The following is a 21,028-nucleotide window of genomic DNA, read 5'->3' on the forward strand; positions in this document are numbered from 1 at the left end:
TCTTCTATATAAGAGGTGTAGGTCTCATTAGGCCGCTGAAGTCGGGCTTCTAGCTTCTTCTTGGCGGACTCCGTGCGAACAGTAGGAGCGCAGAAAATCTGGCGTAACTTTTGTTTAAAGGTAGCCCAGTCCGGAATCGTCGACTCATGATTTAGAAACCACGTTTTGGCCACATCCGTCAAATAAAAGGACACATTAATTAATTTAAGAGAATCGTCCCATCGGTTGAAAGCACTGACCCGGTCGTAGCTGTCGAGCCAGTCATCAGCGTCGTCGCCGCGGAGACCGGCGAACATCTGCGGGTCGCGCTGACGGCTACTGACAGTCCAAGTGGCAAGGGGAGCTGGAGTTGAGTTGGTAGCAGCCGGAATAGCGGAGTGGCCCTCTTGTGTCATGACGATGGTGGTCGGGGTCAAACGGCGGCCAGAACGAAGCTCCAGGTGGATGCAGGTGACGAAGCAGCGGGGAAATCAAGGCGCACCTCCACCACGTGTAAGGTAACGCGAAGGTCGGACTTGGGGAATCAGGCTTTATTACAGACCTGAAGCCTTGGTCGCACACTGCAGCCAAACACACTCCGCGATGACGATGGGTATCTACAAGAGGGAGCAGGATGAAGATGAAGCAGCACGTTCAGCAGTGTGGAAGATGAAGCGCCACACAGTGCTCACAATATTTACATTATTGTCGTCATTGCCTCGGAGGGATAGAGCTTAATTTCACGTGTTAATTTGCACATTCTAGTCATCAATTACACAAACCATAGAAGGATAAATACACTGCGAAGTGATGAGAACTGTGGGCGAAACATTTAGAACAAAAGACAGTTGAAGTACATCATTCAGCAAAGCACAATAACTTTCCATGTAAACAATACTGCAAAATTTGCGTGGGTTTAAAGGTAGATGGGGGACGGTAACGTGCGCTCGAAAAATGTCTGCTTAGTTTTTGAAGTAGGTTCGTGTGCGCCGCTTCTGCGCGATGGAGGCGATACGTAATATTATATATTATGTGATATTATACGCTTTTTGTAAAAGGTATATTTGGTCCAAAATAAGCAGTTGAGAAAAAGTCGACTCATGATTATGAAAAGGTCTAGTAGGAGAGCTCGGTTTTGATGCTGGAAACGGCTTTAATATAATTTCTGGGAATTTAAGCCGCGGAGACAGTCTCTGGGAGAAAACGAAAGCGAATGTATACCTACCTGTAGAAGTGCGATTGCGGGCAACGACATGATGGGGCGGATCTGCACCGTCTATAGCTGCCACAAATGTTTTTCTCAATTTTTTAAGCATCTCCCCATCATTTCTGGCTGTCATACTTTTGAAATATGAAGCTTATTGGAACAATATGGAAGCATCAAACTCAATTTTGACGAAGAAATTGCTCTTTTTTGACATGCCTACCTCCTTTATTCTTTATTCAAGAGTTACCTCGCATTGGCCGAAGGCGTTATAGCAGGGGGATTACAGATTGGCAAAATATACATCTTCAGTGGCGAACGGTACGCAGTGCTATTAAAGACGACTGCAACCACGTCGCAGAAGGGTATCTGCATAGGTGGCACATTCCGAAGCCCATAAGGGAACATGCAGCGTGAATAGTTGTCACTCTGAAAGGACAATTTGCAGAGGCTGTTGAGAGTGACAAATGAGGAAAGGGTGAAGATCGCAGCTTCGGCAGTGGCCATGAAAAATTGTGGCAGATGACAAGTGTCTACAATGAGCATCAATATTTAATACAGCGTGTAAATAGCACTGAGCTACTGTACAAGCGCAAGCGGACATCGTCATCTGCAGATGTTGCGCTGGTAAGTTTCTTAGTCTGTTAATGCGCTTTTGCGAGTATTTGATACTGAGAGAGAGAGAGAGAGAGTAAATTATTGAGAAGAAAGGTGGAGAGGTCAGCCGGCGGTAAAGAGACCCTGGCCTGCTACTACGCACTGGGGAGGGGGGAAGAGGAAGTAAAATAGAGTTAGGGTTTGGATGACGGGTGATGATGTCATAGTACAGTGAGGTTTCAATGTATCCCCAGTCATTGCGGTGTCACAGGAAATGAAAGCGCTTATGCAGAAGCCAAGCTGGCTCATAAACACCAGCCTTCCATACACCTCTCTTTCTCAAGGAGTAACGCCGCAGCCTTACTGGCTCATTCAATGCAGTCTGTTTTGCATCTACACTGGGACAATGCAAGCCATCAGCAGGGCCGCATCTCTCGGTTATAAGTAGCCTCGTGACTTCACGTACAACCTAAAGTTATGCGACGTCAAGGAACTCTGCTTCATCGGTTACGGCTTGGAGTCGCATACACCAAAGGCTATCTCCAAAGGTCGAAGCTGAAGCAAGCCCGAATTGCGTGAACTGCAACAATCCAGAGACAATTTTTCATATTATTTGTGAGTGTCCTAACTATAGTGACGCGAGGAGGGCATTGAAAAATACTCTCAAACAGTTGGACAGCCGCCCTCTCTCTGTGGAAAAAACTCTAGGTGCCAGGGCACAAAACTTGATAACTGGTGAATGATGAAGGCCCTGTTCGAATTTTTAGTAAAATGAGAATATATTCCTGCCTGTGACATTTGCGTGTGCTGTGAAGTGAGCGAGTATCACACGTCCATATGCGCTTGTGCTGAAACATGTGTCAGTGCACTTTGAGCTTTTTGTGCTGAAGCGCCTCGCGTGAGTGTTTCCGCGTTTGTGCCGGCATGCGTGTTCAGTGTCCAAGACATATGCGGTATGTGGCGTTCTACGAGTGTGCATGGTCTCCTCAAGTGCGCGAGTACCCCATGTGTATTCGTTACTTTGATGTTTGCCTGGGGAAGTGCATCGTGTGCGTGTTTCTGCGTTTGTGCTGGAATGCGAGAGTACAGATTAATTTGTAATTGTGGCGATGTTTGTGCAGTGACAAGTGGTGTGCGTGTCCAAGACATGTGCGGCCTGTTGCGTTTCACGAGCGTCGTTAAGTGTGTGTAAGGTCTCCTCAATGACTCGGACTACAAGTATTTGGTACTGAATCCCACTAAGGCTGGCGGCCAGAAATGCGCTTGTCACTCAGGAGAGCGTGAGAGCTAGATGGTGTGAGAAATCAGTTCTCGGAACGCCCGCCTATTTTCACGTTTGACTGCCTTCACGTGGACCGTAGTGTAAAATGCTGCCGCATAAAAGTGGTAGATGCTGACCACCACCTGCAGCTTCCCAACTGCCACGTTTGTCTTTATAATGCCACATTTCGCATGTTCACTTATCGAAAGGGTGGATACAAGTCATCGAAAAATTTCATAAGCACCCAGTACATAGGTTACCCGTTCTCTGCCCGCGAAAATGACACGCGGAACACTCAAAGAGTGAACCTCCTACACAAAAGTGATTTCATATCATCCTGCGATTTAGGTAAAAGAAAAGCGACATCGGCATCGAAGGTCACGTCTCATCACGTTTCAGCGTCATTCAGATTCGATTTCTGGGCTTAGGCTGCCTCATGTACAGTGTTCATTTATGAGGTTTAAAATACACCTTCACGGGAATACAAATAGCTAAGGGTTATTTTATGACCCAAGGTTATCGAAAACAGTATGCAACCTCGGCTTAAGTGATGCTATCAAGAAAACATATTTTCGTGATAAAACGCAAGCGTTACTCGCAAGCTGGAATGCGAAATTGTTTCAACATATCTGCAAGACTATAATAATGGCGGTGACGGCCGTGGTAGGTTGCCATCTACAATTCACTTTAAATGTGGCCTGAAAGAGCAAAACATTGCCTTGGCACCGTCGTATTGTTTCACGCATTCCATTCTCGTACCGTGTATTGACTCGTGACAGTGATTACCAACTCGAGGAGCAGCAGTAGCCGGCGCACGATGATATGTGCACTCAAATAGCGCCTTTTGGCTTTCAAACTCATTACAGCCAGCATCAAAATCCAATCATCCAACAAATACCAACATATGAGGAGACACACAGCACATCTATAAAACGGCGACGCCGAACAATGCGTCGTTTGCTGTTGCCTCCGGTTTCCCGCTCTGATTGCCGTGCATACTGTGACGAGCTACCACCTTAGTAAAAACGAAGGCCCTTGAAGGCTGAAAAAAGAAAGCCCTAAAGCAAGCAGATTCGCTAAGGTACATGGAGGCATTACAATGATTGTGACAGCATCAGTTGCTTTATAGTGTGCTTAATTTCTTTCAGGGCGTAAATTTAGAGGCCGCATTACGGACGCTGCGTAGACACCTAATTTAGGAGGTTTTCCGATATCTTTAGAATGACATACACAAAAGCTAAAAAATGTATATACTTCTATTAACGGTTACACTCTTGGACGTTGAAGGCTAACCTTGAAATAGAAGCTTCTGCTTGACCTATAAATTGCCTTTTACTTGTAATATACAGTTTACATATCGAAACATTAAGTGTAACCTGCACATTAGAGGGACACAAGCGTACAAATCCTAAAGAACGTATGCCTTATTAAAGGTTACCACGTGAAGATTGTATAGCTCACGGTACTCGTAGGTAACGCGCCAACATTTAATGCAACAGGTAACCTTCAACAGCAAAAGTATATTAACCTTTACATTATTACATTTTGAGCATATTTACCGATAGTTAGCTGAAAACATCTTAAATGAGAAGCGTAAGCAGTGTTCTTACTGTAAGCCTTTATATTTAAGCATTGAGAGAAATTCAGCGTACTAACGGCTGCATGGTATCCAAACCCGCTACCTACTTATAACTGATGGAAAGATCTCTTTGAACTTAGATCATCACACGGGACATCCATGGGTTGTGGTTGATACCCTCTCTACACCAATCTGTATTCTTATCTCATTTTGTATAATCATCAAAATTAACAATTAGTGTCCTTAAAGAAAGACAGGGTTCACAAGGCATTTCTTAGCCTAGGGGGTCGGTCACCATCCTGATCTGAGATCAGGCAATGCATATGTGCTAACTGCAGCCTGTGGGCTTCAACGAAAAAAAAAAGTACTTATTTAGCAGGTACAGAAGAATGGTACACGCAAGTCGCGCGCTCTCAATTCTTCGCCAAAATGTAAAACAAATTAGAGTCAGGGAAATAGAAAGATAGGAAACATACTTTATTTAAAACCAAAAATGTACATACAACATGTCAGCTGCAGGTAACAGAGAAATTATTGCGGAAACAAAATTTGTGCGGGCACTTTTAAACTTTTCATTTTTTGCCAGAACGACCTCTGGAACTCGCGCAGATCGGATAGTTTGTTTTCTTGTTCAGGAGGGCCGAAAATACTTTACATTGGTTAGAAATTATTCATCGTTGAATTTATTTGAGACCTTACGTTTCTCTAACAAGAATCAGAGTTTGTGGAAACGCTGATGGATAAGAGAGCTTTCTCAAGTTGTATATTAGCAGGAATATATGACTGCCCGTTCAATTTTCTTATGTTTTAGGTGGATGGCTTCTGCTTCGGTATCGCCATATGTCCAAGACTGCTCTTTGGATGCACATAAGAGATGTTGCAACATGGATGACTCTCGGCAGCACAGCTTGTAATTAGGATTGGCAAAGGCCCTGAAGAACAAGATTGCAAAATGCATTGAATGTTGTATAAGGTATTAATAAAACAAACAAAATTGTAGATTCTACATGGACATTATTTTTACAGCAATGATTTACTTGGCAATGCAGATTATTGTTTTAACTCTTTCTTTGAGTGGCCTCAAACTCGTTTTGCTGTGCGGGCCACAATAAGAAAATCATGTATGTTGGAATCGCGAGCTGGCAAACGAAAACGAACAAAAAATAAATCAACAATGCCAAAATAAAAAACCAAAAGTAAAAAATGGCGATGTAAAAACAACTAGAACATCTCATTTGCTGACCAAAAACTCCTATTCTTTAAAAAAAAAAAAGAAGTGGCACGTATTGCTTTTACGTACAGTATATCAAGGCAGAAGAAGGTCAGAAGGTATTCACATCAAGATGGCTGGAAGACAGCTGAAGAACGGGAACAACGCTTAATACCTCATTCACTCCTCATGCAGAGTGCATGCGTGAAGTTGAAAGAGAGGAAATGTGTGTCACCTCGATCTTGAAGACCGCTGCTGTCATTGAGAAGTTAACGCATATTCAGGCGCCAATGCCTCTTTTTATTTCCACGAATAAGGCATACCGCAAGAAGATGAAGCTTTTTAGTTGAAAAATGAGTCACGTGGTAGCATTGACTCTCGGAGTCAGCATTTCTTTTGGGAAAACAGGCTTTCATTTTTTGTAGCCGGTGGGTCACATTCTGTCGCGAGTCGCGTATTTGAGACCCCTGCTTCATGTCAATTCTCAACGCGTGGGAAAGTACGTTTTGCGCCAGTCAAATACATAAAAAGGGGGTACGATAAAGACGCAGTGCACGAACAGAAACCACAGAGAGCCGATTAGAGGCCCAGAATCTGGGCCCTTGCCTAAGCCTCTTGGTATAATTAGGCGCTCAATACGCACTTTTCCTAGAACGGTAACAAGCAGCGGCCACATGCCCGCTGTCTCTGCTGCTCAACTTGAGTGAACAGCACCGGAAGCAACCTATTCATCGTGTTCCTGTGGACTCATTTGGTAGGTCAAGGGGCACACGAGCAAAATATCGATCAGATTTAAGCATCTTTTCTCCACGGCGCTCGTGGAAACGAGAGAAGAGCTAGCAGGACGCGACAAGAGAGAAATATGCGACACGTGAGACGCAGTTCATTTCTTGTCAGGCCCGAGCGTCGGACGGCGATGTCAACCGCAATTTGGAGGCGGCCATCGTCTTGAACCCAGACACGTGTAGCAGCGCAAAAATGATCAGATAAAAAAGCGTGAAAATTCTCATTTCACAGCGTTTCAACTATAGCGACAGGAAATACGCACGCACGTAAAAGCAAAACATACAATATTTAGAGTCAATAAAGGACATCAATTACACGAAAAAAATGGTTATGAAAGCTTTTTCAAGAACTAGATCAACAGGCATATGATGACGGCCCATTTTTTGTCCCTGCTTTTCTTTTTAGTGGATGACTTCAGCTTCGGTGCCTTCTTATCTCCAAGGCAGCTTCTTGAATGCGTATGCATGAGGCGTTGTAAATTGAATGACTTTCGGTAGCACAGCGTGTAATTAAAATTGACTAAGGGCCACGAAAATCAAATTGTTAAATGCATAAAATGCTGTATTAGGTATATATAACACAAGGAAAATATATATATTATACATGCTCATAAGTTGTTACAGTAATAAGCTACTTGCAGTGGACACAATCACTTTATGTCGCAGCGTTACTTAGTACACAGCTGATTCTTTTCGACTCCTTATATCAGGAGTCTCAAACTCGTTTGGCTACCACCACGTGTCTGGCGCGCTATAACACAAAAATAAAATAATAATAGATATATGCAAGCAATACCGAAATTAGAACAATAAAAGTAAACGTTAAAGGAACGAAAACAACCAGAGAATCTAATTTCGGCACCACACACTCCAGTTTGTCGTGAAAAAAAAAAAAGGCGGCACGTACTACCTTCTACCTCAATTTTACAAGATGACTGAAATGGCTGGGTGAGACCTAATAAGGAAAACACGGTCAATTCCCGGTCAAAACACGGTCAATACCACGGTCAATTCTCCTAAAACATACATACATACATACAGGTGAAAGAGAGGTGAAAAAGCTGATGTCCGTCCGAAAGTTAACGCAGATTAAGGCGCCAATGCCTCTGTTTATTTTCCCGAAAAAGACGTACAGCCTGAAGACAAAGTGTGCAGTGCGATCGGTAGTGTGCCCAGATGGTCGAAATTACTCCGAAGCTCTCCATGACCCGCACCCCTTTCTCTCTTCCCGCTTTCGCTTTTGCTTCCACCTTCCTCCCTTCACTTACGGCGCTGTTCAGGTGTTCACAGAACAAGTGCGACAGATACTGTGCCTTTCCTTTCTAGTGAACCAACTATTATTATTACTGAAAACAAAGCATTGTAGTTGAGTTTAGTCGGAAAACGAATGAGCTCATTGATAACACTGAATCGTGAGGCCGGCATGAGTGCTGGGAAATGAGGTCTTAACATTTGGAGGCGCCGGGCCGTAATTGCCGCTTCTTTGAGACAATTTCTTCATATCCTACCTGAGGTGGAAAATCACAGACACGAGCGTTTGACGCCAATCAAACGCAGAAACAACAGACACAATAAATACGCAGTTAGCGAACGCCGGGGTGGTGCAGTGGTAAGACGCCCGACTACTGTGCCGGAGTTCCCGGAATCGAATCCCGGCATCGGCGGCTGCATTTCGATGGAGGCGAAACGAAGTGGCGTCCGTGGGCTGTGCGATGTCAGCGCACGTTAAAGATCCCCAGGTGGTCTAAATTACTCTGTAGCCCTCCACTACGGCCCCCCTTTCTCTCTATCCACTTTCACTCCCACCTTCATCCCTTCCCTTATGGCGCGGTTCAGGTGTCCACAGAGCAAGTGTGACAGATACTGCGCCTTTCCCTTCCCATGAACCGACCGACCGACCGACCGACCGACCGACCGACCGACCGACCGACCGACCGACCGACCGACCGACCGACCGACCGACCGACCGACCGACCGACCGACCGACCGACCGACCGACCGACCGACCGACCGACCGACCGACCGACCGACCGACCGACCGACCGACCGACCGACCGACCGACCGACCGACCGACCGACCGACCGACCGACCGACCGACCGACCGACCGACCGACCGACCGACCGACCGACCGACCGACCGACCGACCGACCGACCGACCGACCGACCGACCGACCGACCGACCGACCGACCGACCGACCGACCGACCGACCGACCGACCGACCGACCGACCGACCGACCGACCGACCGACCGACCGACCGACCGACCGACCGACCGACCGACCGACCGACCGACCGACCGACCGACCGACCGACCGACCGACCGACCGACCGACCGACCGACCGACCGACCGACCGACCGACCGACCGACCGACCGACCGACCGACCGACCGACCGACCGACCGACCGACCGACCGACCGACCGACCGACCGACCGACCGACCGACCGACCGACCGACCGACCGACCGACCGACCGACCGACCGACCGACCGACCGACCGACCGACCGACCGACCGACCGACCGACCGACCGACCGACCGACCGACCGACCGACCGACCGACCGACCGACCGACCGACCGACCGACCGACCGACCGACCGACCGACCGACCGACCGACCGACCGACCGACCGACCGACCGACCGACCGACCGACCGACCGACCGACCGACCGACCGACCGACCGACCGACCGACCGACCGACCGACCGACCGACCGACCGACCGACCGACCGACCGACCGACCGACCGACCGACCGACCGACCGACCGACCGACCGACCGACCGACCGACCGACCGACCGACCGACCGACCGACCGACCGACCGACCGACCGACCGACCGACCGACCGACCGACCGACCGACCGACCGACCGACCGACCGACCGACCGACCGACCGACCGACCGACCGACCGACCGACCGACCGACCGACAGAAAGCACACAGAAAGCAGATTATGGATCCTAGGCTCTAATCAAATGCATACGCCTCCTGGCATAAGCGCTGAATAAGCACTTTTTCTACAACGGTAACAAGCAGCTAATAGGTGCACGTAGGCTCTGCTGCTGTGCTTCGGTAAGCATAATCGAAAGCAGCCCTTCTATTGTGTTCCCATGGAGTCAGTTGTTAGGTGAAGGGGCACAAAAATGAAAATCATTCAGTTCATTATAGTATCTGTTCGCGACTGCGACCATGAAAACGAGTAGGACGCTGCGAGTGCGGGATGCGACACATGAAACAAAGAGTGAGCGAATGCTTCTTTCCCTTACCAAGCGCGGGTGCTTGACTGTTCTTCCAAAACAATGTGATGGCGGCCATCCTCATCACCCTAGATACATATATAGAGCAGGAAAACGCATAAGTTACAACATGCTGAGTGAGGCTCCTCGCCTCACAGCGTTTCAATGCTTCGCAGATCATACTTGAAAGTGGGATATTTTTCTCAGTTGCAGGCGAAAACAAAATATAACACAAAGCATTCATAATATTATGTATATTTTTATTATGAGAGACTCAGTATTCGTAAACGAGAGCAATATATCATGTAAGTGCGCATAATCTGGCCAAAAAGCAATTCCTGTGTAATGCCTATAATGAGACCGCTTACCGAGATCGGTAATCCTGCTACATTTGCTGGGGTTTTGGTCCGCGTAGTCGCACGGGATACGCTCCTCGTCCATGGTGACCGGACAAACCACCTTGTACAGCTTGCAGTAGCATTGCTGTCCATTGCAGCAGCCGCGTACATACACGTCAAACGCCTCAGTGCGACAAGCATCGCAAACCCATACTGTCCAACACGGACAACACGCACGCAACGTTCAAGCAGCGGGATGCCACTAGAATCACCGAAGCGCCGCCATGGAAAGCACGCAGAAGGCCATGATGTTTATCATACCCACCCGCAGATATTATATTATAAAATATTTTTCAAGAGTTAATGTACTACACCTTGTAGTTTACACTACCAAAACTATTCAGGAGCAAGTATTGCATACTGTCATAAAAAGATCCACATCAAAGCCAATCAAGCCGCACATCCTGCAGTAAGCACTTTAACCTGTCTCCCGCTTTTCTTTTTTTTTTAGATCTCTTTATCCCTTTTCCTCATCATCATGACTGCGTACGGAACCAGCGGTCTTTTCTTTGTTATTAATTCAAAATCTAATCTCATATGACGCACGCTAGGTCAGCTGTAGAGGTTGCCGTTAAGGATACACATGAGTCGTATACCTTTCAATTTAGGTTGTGACCTCTATGAACAGGTATATTTAAACTTTGGAAAAGCAAAAAGACGGAGAAAATAAACACTTCGAGCCATCTGCACCCTAAATAAAGGTTAAATGCTCATAACGGTATATATAAATGTTACAGCGTTAAGATTGTAGAGTTGTCTTGAATGCTTTCACCGAAAAATATACTGCACAGTGCTGTCATGTAGGCTGTGTGCGCTTTACTTTTACACTGTTTATACCTTCATGTATATTGCCATTCAAAATTGTATATATCATCATCACGAACTGCCAAATTTTATTCTGTATGTAAATACTGATTTGTGATGTATTTGTTCCTTAGGATGTATATTATATATATTTCCTTTGTTGTTACATGTGTATTTCCGATTTTGGTCATTTGTCACAGCTCATGTGAATGTCTAATGCGAACGTCTAATGTCTAATAAAACTTTTTCTAAACACCTCTACCCGTGCAAGGCATCAATGAAAAATATCTGGAGGAGGTGGTGAAGAGTGGCTGATCCTGGCCCTGATGAAGCTGGGACAGGTAGGCCACCGCCGCTTGCGGCGGGGGCTAGTCTGCCATCGATATTTATCTGTAGTAGGCCGTCATTGCACCCGTCACTGCTTCGGTGGTAGACGACGGCTGTTGTTGCGGCGCGCGTCTTTCTCTCCTTCTTCTTTTTCTTTCTTCTCTATTTTCTCCTCTGTCCGCACGAGGCAGCGGATATGGCTCAGCTACAGAGCCAGTAGCAGGCCCGTGCATTTTCTTTTCCTTCTTCCTACAGCCACAACAACAACAACAACAACAAATATCTGCTCCTACACACAGGATGGGCGGAAAGGGGTCAAGAGTAGTGGTCACTTGCAGTGTTGCATATTGCATCAGCGCTGGGGCTGTCCATGGCGTGGTGTGGGCTCTCTCTGAGCTGAGCACGGCCCACTCTTTTTACGTGCCGCGGACGCAGAGGCCCGCCCATCTTGTGCACCGGCACCTGAGACAACGTGAAGGTCAGGTAGGCATCCTGTATACAAGTATGCCAGCCAACGTGACACAGGAATTAAAGCAAAAGCATAACATTTCACTGCATTAGAACGGAAAAGCTGTTGTTTGACAAAGAGCCCCACATTTTTGAATCTCTGACTCCAGACTTGAAAAGCGACACCTTTACGTCCGCAATTCAAGATCACCCAGATAGCTGTAAAACACCCATGCTTTTAAGGCATGCACTGTAAGAATGGACACTTTTAAAGCACACGGCACACATGGGTGCGACCTATAATATGGTATAAGGTGCGTCGAATTAAAATATTTCGTTGCTTTAAATGACCTTTGAGAGACGTTGTAGTGGAGGGTTCTTAAAAAAAAAATCAAGATTAACTGCAGCTGTTTAACTTACACTGTGCGCAGAAGGCGTTCTTGCACTTTATCTTTATTGTACTGAGGATATTTGTTCTGAGGACATGATGCTTTTGCCCAATGAATACACGCTGCGCAAATAGAATGTGAGGAGCAATACGAGGCCGTGAATGTTTTGCTTTTAATGCACAATTAAGCGATAACGTATGATGATCCATCACGAGCACCATTATTGTCGTTATAGGTGCGTTAGTTGAGAAAAAATAGTACAAAAAATGCCTAAAATGGCAGTTTGACCGACACACTGGGAAGCTGCGACGCGGTGAAGATTAGGAGACGCTGGACACAGTCCTCCACGTCACTCACTAGTGTTCTGTTTCTGCAGTGTTGTATCTCACTCATTCCATGCCCCGCCGGGGTGGTGCAGTGGTAAGACGCCCGACTACTGTGCCGGAGTTCCCGGGATCGAATCCCGGCCTCGGCGGCTGCGTTTCGATGGAGGCGAAACGAAGTGGCGTCCGTGTGCTGTGCGATGTCAGCGCACGTTAAAGATCCCCAGGTGGTCGAAATTATTCCGTAGCCCTCCACTACGGCCCCCCTTTCTCTCTATCCACTTTCACTCCCACCTTCATTCCTTCCCTTACGGCGCGGTTCAGGTGTCCACAGAGCAAGTGTGACAAATACTGCGCCTTTCCCTTCCTATGAACCAACCAACCAACCATCATCAATAGGAACTATACCCACAGCATAACAAAGGCCTTGCCCATATTCCTCCAATTAATGGTTCTTGTGCAAGCTCCAAGCACATGATATCTAAACACTTCCTAACCTCAACGGTCCATAAAACTTTATCCATTCCTTACTCCATTGTTCTTCCTTTGGAGTCCAGTCAGTCACCCGCAGAGGCCACCAATTATCTTGTCTTCGCATTACATGTCCCGACCATGCCCATTTATTGTTTTTTCCGACTATAGTGTCTTTATTATTTAAGAATAAATTTGAAATGAATATATTTTCGTAGTCAGATTTTCACTCACTACCTGTTCTAAATAGACGTATTTATTTACCACTTCAGCCCCCTATTAGCTATCTTAGACTTCTCTAGAGTTCAGAGACCGTGGAATATTACCTTAATTTAGGGCATATTATTTATTCGACTTCTCGTTTTGTTTTCCCGGTCTAGACCATCAATCGTCCTTCTGTATTCGTCCCTTAAATTACTAGTAAGGTAATGTGACCAGCAAATTCTAGATTACTGAGATATTCTCCATTAGTCCTAATTCCTAATTGTACCCATTCCAGGTCTATGTGATCAGCAAATTCTAGATTACTGAGATATTCTCCATTAGTCCTAATCCCTAATTGTACCCATTCCAGGTCTATGAATAATAATCAAGCAGTGAACAGCAATCGAAAGATGGTGCCTGCTTGGTCCTTTCCTTGTAGGGATTTTATTACTTTCTGCATGAATGACTGTTGTTAGGGGCACCGGTTATCGATATCTATCAAAGTATCAAAATATAAAAAGTACAAAAATCTTGAGTCTGTTTTTTGGTGCCAGATGGTGAATCACAAAGCCATAGCAAGTCCCAGGTGAACTCGCAGCAGACGACGGAAAATTTAAGCACAGCAAATGCTTGGCGCTATTGGCGTTCCTCGGAGTACGTTGTTACGTCATAGAGGCAGAAACTGTACGAAATAAAAATAAAAATTGCTGCAATAAATTTTCTGGAGCAAATTGCGACCTAACTCCCTCAGCCGTGATGTTAAAGACCCTTTTCAATGTGAGAAACAAAAGGTAACCTAAAAACCTGGTGTCCTTGCTCCTCTAAACAATAACAAGAAAACTTCAAATCGTATCTTTAATCAAAATGGTCCAGAGTAACGGCACTGAAATTAAACTCTCATATTCATAAGCTTGTGGGTTCGCTTCGCCATATCTGCTCACACCGGAGAGTCCGTTTAATTTTGTTTTTTCCAGCCAGCAGTATGCGTGTAAAAATGGTGCAGCAGGATAGCAGTATGCTGCGGACGAACAGGTGGACTTGAATCTAACTCTGATCCAGAAATAAATGTTTTTTTCACTCGCGGTATATGGTTGGTAGCGTTTTCCATCCTATATTTTGGAGCGCGTCAGGCTGCCAACGCAGGAAGGAAATGCGTCTGACAGAGCAATTGTGGAAGAACAAGAGGCTCGAGTTGAGAGTAATTATAGAGCAATCCATAAGGATTCCCTTTCCTGGTAAATTGGCTTTACAGTGTTAAAAAAGAAACAGTCAGCTCTGAAATAAAAAGAAAAGGGTCTCTTATAGGAACACTAAGAATACGATCCATACAGTGTAGCAACCTCCACTGTCCTATCCACTAACCGCCAAGGTGCACCGGAAGACAGAAGGGGTTCAGTGGCCGCAAGCCGAAATCACATGCATATAGCAACCCTCATCTCTTTCCTCCCAAGCTCCACTCTATCCCTACTTCCGCGGTCCACAGCTTATCTGCTCTACAATTCCAAATTACGTGTCGCGGCAAGCACAAATAGGTTCCTAGCTTTTTAGTTTTGGTATGCAATAAGACTTTAAAAGGAATAATGTTTAAAAGGCTACTTGGAAGGCTGAAATGACAGCTATACGTATAACTAAGAAACTACCGCGAATTACCTACGCATGAATTGAAAAAAGTTTTCCCTAAGCACTTTTATCATGCGGGCTTCCCTTTTGCAAAGCCTAGTCGCCACGTTCGACGTTGCTTTGAAATGACTACATAAAATTTGTTTCAGTGGCATCGCACTCACTGCAGTTCGTTGTTTTTATAAGCAATGACACTTACTTTGGTTCTTTTTCTGTGTTGATTTTCTATTCACTTAGCTGTAGCGATGTGCTCATACACTAAGTAAACATTTTTTTGTATTTGTAGAAAATATGGTGCAGATTCCATAAGGGCATAATTTTAATGAGCAAGTGCCCCGAATTCATAATCATGCTCTCTAATAAGCTAAAAAGCATCCATTGTTATATTTCCATGTTCTTAATCACCGAGTAGCATGTTAAATATCTTGGAAGATTATTCTGCTAAACTAATCCTGATCCATTTGATTAATATTGAAACGCTCGGAAACAATGCATGGTCGCAACGCTCGAAGCTGTCCGTTTGTTGGTCTGAAGTAATTTAGTTTGACGGCTGCGGCGGAAATCGAAGTCTTCGTTCTAAGTGTTCAGAAGCACACAGAGAAAGGGTTGACCGCTCAGGATGACCGCATCTGCGGGATGGCATTCTATCTTCCAAGAACGTTGCCTCACTTTTTTTTCTCTCCACTACCCGAAGAGGGCTAGACGACCAGACCAGATGTTTGTCCTACGATGCCCCGTTAGGCGTGACTAAACGGCAACGACACGGGATGCCCGGAAAAACCTTCGTTTTCAGCGGGTGTGCTAATATTATTCCTGGCGTCAGCCTTGGTGCTTGCCCCCGCGGGACGAGTAAGCTCCTCATCAATCCGTCAGCCGTGGAACCGGAGTGGCAAGCTCTGCCTGTTTGCGCGAGGCTGCACGCGTTTGCAGGGATCCGAGCGAGCCTTGACGCACGGCAGCCGAACAACAGAAAGGAGAGGCCGCCCACGGACGCGTCCTTCGTCCAGACACGCGCGCCGTCAGCTTCATTAGACCCGCAACGGGCAGGCAGCGTAATTTTGCTGTCCGAGCGGCGACGCACCTCTGCTGCACGCTGCCGCCTTGAAGGGGAGCGATGCTCGAGAAGACCTGGGCTGACCCCAAGCGACCGTTTCACACGCCCGCCTTAAGCGGAGGCGTTGCGGCAGCATCTTATACATGCCGACTGCGGATGGGAAAGTTAAAAGGGCTGTTGACGTGTTAGGCGGCTTTACAACGACGATAGGTTGGCTTTGCCTGCTGTTCAATAAAAAGCATGACAAAAAACAATAGCGAAAACTGAATATTACAGGATAACATTTTACACTATCCTGTTACAGACACGAGACAGATTTTGGTGTTGTACTCACAGTATCCACAGTATCCCTTAACCCGACAGCCCACGTTCATATAATGCTAGCCAAAGGGTCTCGCCTTTTAAGTTTATTATACGTGTGCATAGAGACGTTTCAGTTTCCCCGATGCACCCTTGGTACGGCTATGCTCTTGGTTCCAGCTTTAACACCCTGAAACTTAGCCACTGACACGCTGCACCTTAAGTAAACTAGACGAAATTGTACGAACTGTCAGTATTATAATAATAATAATTGGTTCACAGGAAGGGAAAGATGCAGTATCTGTCACACTTGCTGTGTGGACCCCTGAATCGCGCCGTAAGGGAAGGGATAGGTGAGAGTGAAAGTGGAAAGAGAAAAAGAGGAGCCGTAGTGGAAGGCTACGGAGTAATTTCGACCACCTGGGGATCTTTAACGTGCGCTTACATCGCACAGCACACGGACGCCACTTTGTTTCACCTTCATCGAAACGCAGCCGCCGTGGTCGGGTTCGAACCCGGGAACTCCGGCACAGTAGTCGGGCTTCTTACCACTGCGCCACCCCGGTGGGGCAGCTGTCAGTACCGTGTTAATGTATTTCGATACTCATTTTTCTCTAGCACAATACTGGATTGGAATAATCTTCCAAATTATATGGCTTGTGCACCTGATTGTCAAATGTTTGTGAAATTCTAATCTGATGTACCGTTTCCAGGTCTCCGTTTTGAGTGGTTACATTTTACGTGTGAATATTTGTCATCTGAAAATCCTATTTTCTTCCTGTTTTCTTATATCACTTTGCTCGCTTGTTTCCCGATACCTTGTTCTTGTATAAACTTACTTCTTTGTCTTCAAAACGCTTTGTTAGCGTTGTAAAAACTAGTAACAAAAAATGAAGGCTTCACTTCGCTTCTAATCCGTCTAAATATTTCACTTCGAGCCTAGATTTATGTGTAACGCAAAGCTCGACATAACAACGCTGAATTGGTGACAAAATAATGCAATACAACCGAAGTAATTGTTCAATAGCAGCGGCAGCACTTTTCCGGGGACATCTATATCATGTGGGGGACCAGATAAAGCGCCTGAATGGTTGCAATTGGTCCGACGGATAACTTTAAAAATAATGGTTGGTTGGTTCATAGGAAGGGAAAGGCGTAGTATCTGTCACACTTGCTCTGTGGACACCTGAACCGCGCCGTAAGGGAAGGGATGAAGGTGGGAGTGAAAGTGGATAGAGAGAAAGGGGGCCGTGGTGGAGGGCTACGGAGTAATTTCGACCACCTGGGGATCTTTAACGTGCGCTGACATCGCACAGCACACGGACGCCACTTCGTTTCGCCTCCATCGAAACGCAGCCGCCGAGGCCGGGATTCGATCCCGGGAACTCCGGCACAGTAGTCGGGCGTCTTACCACTGCACCACCCCGGCGGGGCCTTTAAAAATAATGTAAATGTATTTTTTCCTTGAGCAAAAAAAAAAAACAACAACAAAAATAAAAAAAAACAGACTGTGTGATAGCAAAGGCAACGTTGTACACACTTTTCGTTCCAAGCGTTTGCACTGATATGGCAATAGCCAAGAAACTGCTAGGACTAGTTCTCGCGAAAAATGACGAAGTAAGCAAAATAACTTCAGGCGCTAGTCTCGGTGGTGCAGGCGCCCAGTGAGTAGCACTATCTGGTTAGTGGTAGCCGCATGTATATAACTATTCTTATGGTTTATGATTGGGAGCTCGAAAGGCCGCGTTGGGTTCTATCCCGACAATTACATATGCTGTGCATTTCGTGCATGAAGTACCTTGGGACCCTGTCGGACCGCGTTTCGGCGGGGTGCTTCGCCTGTAAGCTCCCCCAATCGTCTGCTCCGTCCGCATAATTTTCAGTATCCGGCTACACATACGTAGATACGTTGTGTCATGCGCACAAACTATCCGCGACGTCGCTTTGACGATAGAGATGGCTTTGTCTATGTCCAACCAGTAATATAGTCACTGTTCATCACTGCGCTTTCTCTCCGTCATGATGGTGCAGTGTGTAGGAAGGTGGTCTGCTGTGCCCGATGATGCGGGATCGAATCCCGGCCGCGGAGGCCGCTTTTCGATGGAGACGAACAGCAAGGCGCCTCTGTTCTGTGCGATGTCAGTGCCCGTTAAAGAACCCAAGGTGCTCTAAATTTCCGGAGTCCTCCACAACGGCGTCGCTCATAGCCTGAGTTGCTTTGGGACGTTAAACCCCACAAACCAAACCAAACCAACCAATTATAACGCAATACTTTACGTTTTTCGCACACCTCTTCCTAGCAGCTGCAGACGCTATAAGATCTCTATCGAGTATATCGAAACACAGGACGACAGGTAGCAGCCATAAATTTTGTGAATTCCTCGTTATCCCTGACAAAATTCGTGATTGTGGTGAATTTAGAGCGCAGCATTTTGGCGCAAGGTCCTGGATTTCGCGGCGTCGGCGTCGTCCTCGTAACTAGCTCCACTTTCCCTCTCACCTTCCTTTGCTTCCCTAATGGCGCGATTCAGGTGTCCACACACAAGTGTGACAGATACGGCGCCTTTTTATTGTAACCACCTCCGCCTTTACTCCCACCTTCCTTCCTTCCCTTACTGCATGATTTAGGTGTCCACAAAATCAAGTGTGACAGATAGTGCGCCTTTCCATTCTTGTGAACTAATTATGAAAGGCATGTTTCAGAGCTCAAGTGGATGGCGTGACCACATATGGTACACACTGCTAAGGTAATATTTATTGAATTATGCGAGCGCCCATACAGAATTGCAGATTAACATGTGCAGAAACCGAGAATTCACACACTCAAAGAGAGAGAAAAAAAAGAGAAAGACACCATATTTTGATGTAGTTTGCGTATATACAGCTAGTTTATAGTCCCGATTTGTAGCCAATCATCCCTTCGTTTTCGAGGAAGGCCTGGTCTGGATCTAGCCCGCTCTCATTTCCCTTTCAACATATATTGGTAGAAATTCGATGATACACTTGCTAACTTTGGCTGCAGCGTTTTCAAGTTAGTTTAAGATATTTGCAAAGGTTCTTTTTTCTCGTCTGTAGCTTTTAGTCTCTTCGCCGCTCAACGTTTCTATTGGCCCATGCGTTGCCGCTCGCAACCTCCCTATAACTTAATCGCTCTCGTTATTTCTCCGACCACAGAGCTTCATTCACGACAGTCAAGAGCTGTTAGTGAAGTGTTTCTTGAAGGAATATGTGGGAAAAATAAAATAGTTGTCTTTAATAGTGCATACATGTCTTGGTCGAAATCTTTGCCTCAATCTATCGAACAAGGTGAAACAGCTGACGAGCTGCGCTCAAATTTCGCGTTAGAAAGTGTCGTAATCGTCGGCAAATTATTTTTTTAGGCTATTCAATACGGAGCTCGCCACGATCATATGAATGTAAAAGTCGTAAAACGAAGGCCCTTCATGTGAAACAGAGTGGCGGTAATTTAGTGCGGCAGCGGCTTGCTTCTTCCGTGCCATTTATTTCATAACGCAATGAGTTTCCAGGTTAACGATGTCGCTCGAGGCTGCCTCGGAGGCGAGATGGAGGAGGGTCCCAGTGGCGCCCTTGCGTGCAGCAGCTTTGAACACCTCAGCGGTGCCTTCTATGTCGCGTGGCGTCGGAAGTAGCCGACATCGCCAACGCATCTGCCACTCCCCCCTCCTGTTATATGTTCCGTGTAGTTCGAAACCATCACGCTTTCGCCCGCACAGTGAGTGGAGCCGATTCTTTTGTCGATTAATCCAAAATTCTGGCAGCTGTATCGAGTCTTGACAGGAGCAGCCGCCTTCATTGTTCACTCGTTCAGTTCTTAGGGCGAACCTCTAACCACGTCGGAAAGAGGTTGCAGTTGGTGGTGTCCGCAAGTAATTATTTTAAATGAAATGCCGCTAGCTTTGTGAGAATCGAATACTCGCCGCTCCTTGCGATAATTTTCTTCCTCTGACACAATTCGAATACCTTTATTTTCTTTTTGTTTTTATGGGCGTTGCCCATAAAATCATGCCTTCGGGGAAGGCAAGCGCATTAATTTGGGGTGTCATTAAATTACTCAACGGTTTCTTCTACGACTGATTTAAAGACAATAGCGGCAGTAAATAAGAAAATGGGTCTACTTAGTAGGCCTCGCTTTCAAGCAAGCGTAGAAAAAATTTCTCAACAAATGCTGGACGCCTAAGGGTGTACTCAGCAAGGCTCTAAGGCATTTGCCTATTCGCATCAGCAGCTTTCGAAAGTGTTCTCAAGGTTAAAAATTATTAATAATAAAAACAATTTTTATATTTTTATTATTATTATTATTTATTATTTGTTATTATTATTGATTCACAGGAAGCGAAACGCGCTGTATTAGTCACATTTGTTTATGCAGACACCTGAGCCGCACCGTAAGAGAAGGGAGGAAGGTGGGAGTGAAAGTGGAAAGAAAGGAGGAGGAGTCATAAAGGAGGACTACGGAGTAATTTCGACCACCACCACCACCACCACCACCATCATCATCATCATCATCATCATCATCATTAGCATGACTATACCCACTGCTGGGCGAAGGCCTTTCCCATATTTCTCCACTTAACCCCGTCCTGTGCTAGCTGCATCCGCTTGACCCCTGCGAACTTCTCAATCTCATCCGCCCATCTAACTTTCTGCCGCCCCCTGCTACGCTTTCCTTCCCTTGGAATCCAGTTTGTTACCCTAAGCGACCATCGGTTATCCTCTCTTCGCACTACATGTCCTGCCCATGTCCATTTCTTTTTCTTAATTTCCACTAGAATGTCGGTAATTTGTGTTATTTCTCTGACCCACTCTGCACGCTTCCTA

This window comes from Amblyomma maculatum, chromosome 6 (assembly GCF_055883805.1).
Source record: "Amblyomma maculatum isolate TAMU_Amacu chromosome 6, ASM5588380v1, whole genome shotgun sequence".
Lineage (NCBI taxonomy): Eukaryota > Metazoa > Arthropoda > Arachnida > Ixodida > Ixodidae > Amblyomma > Amblyomma maculatum.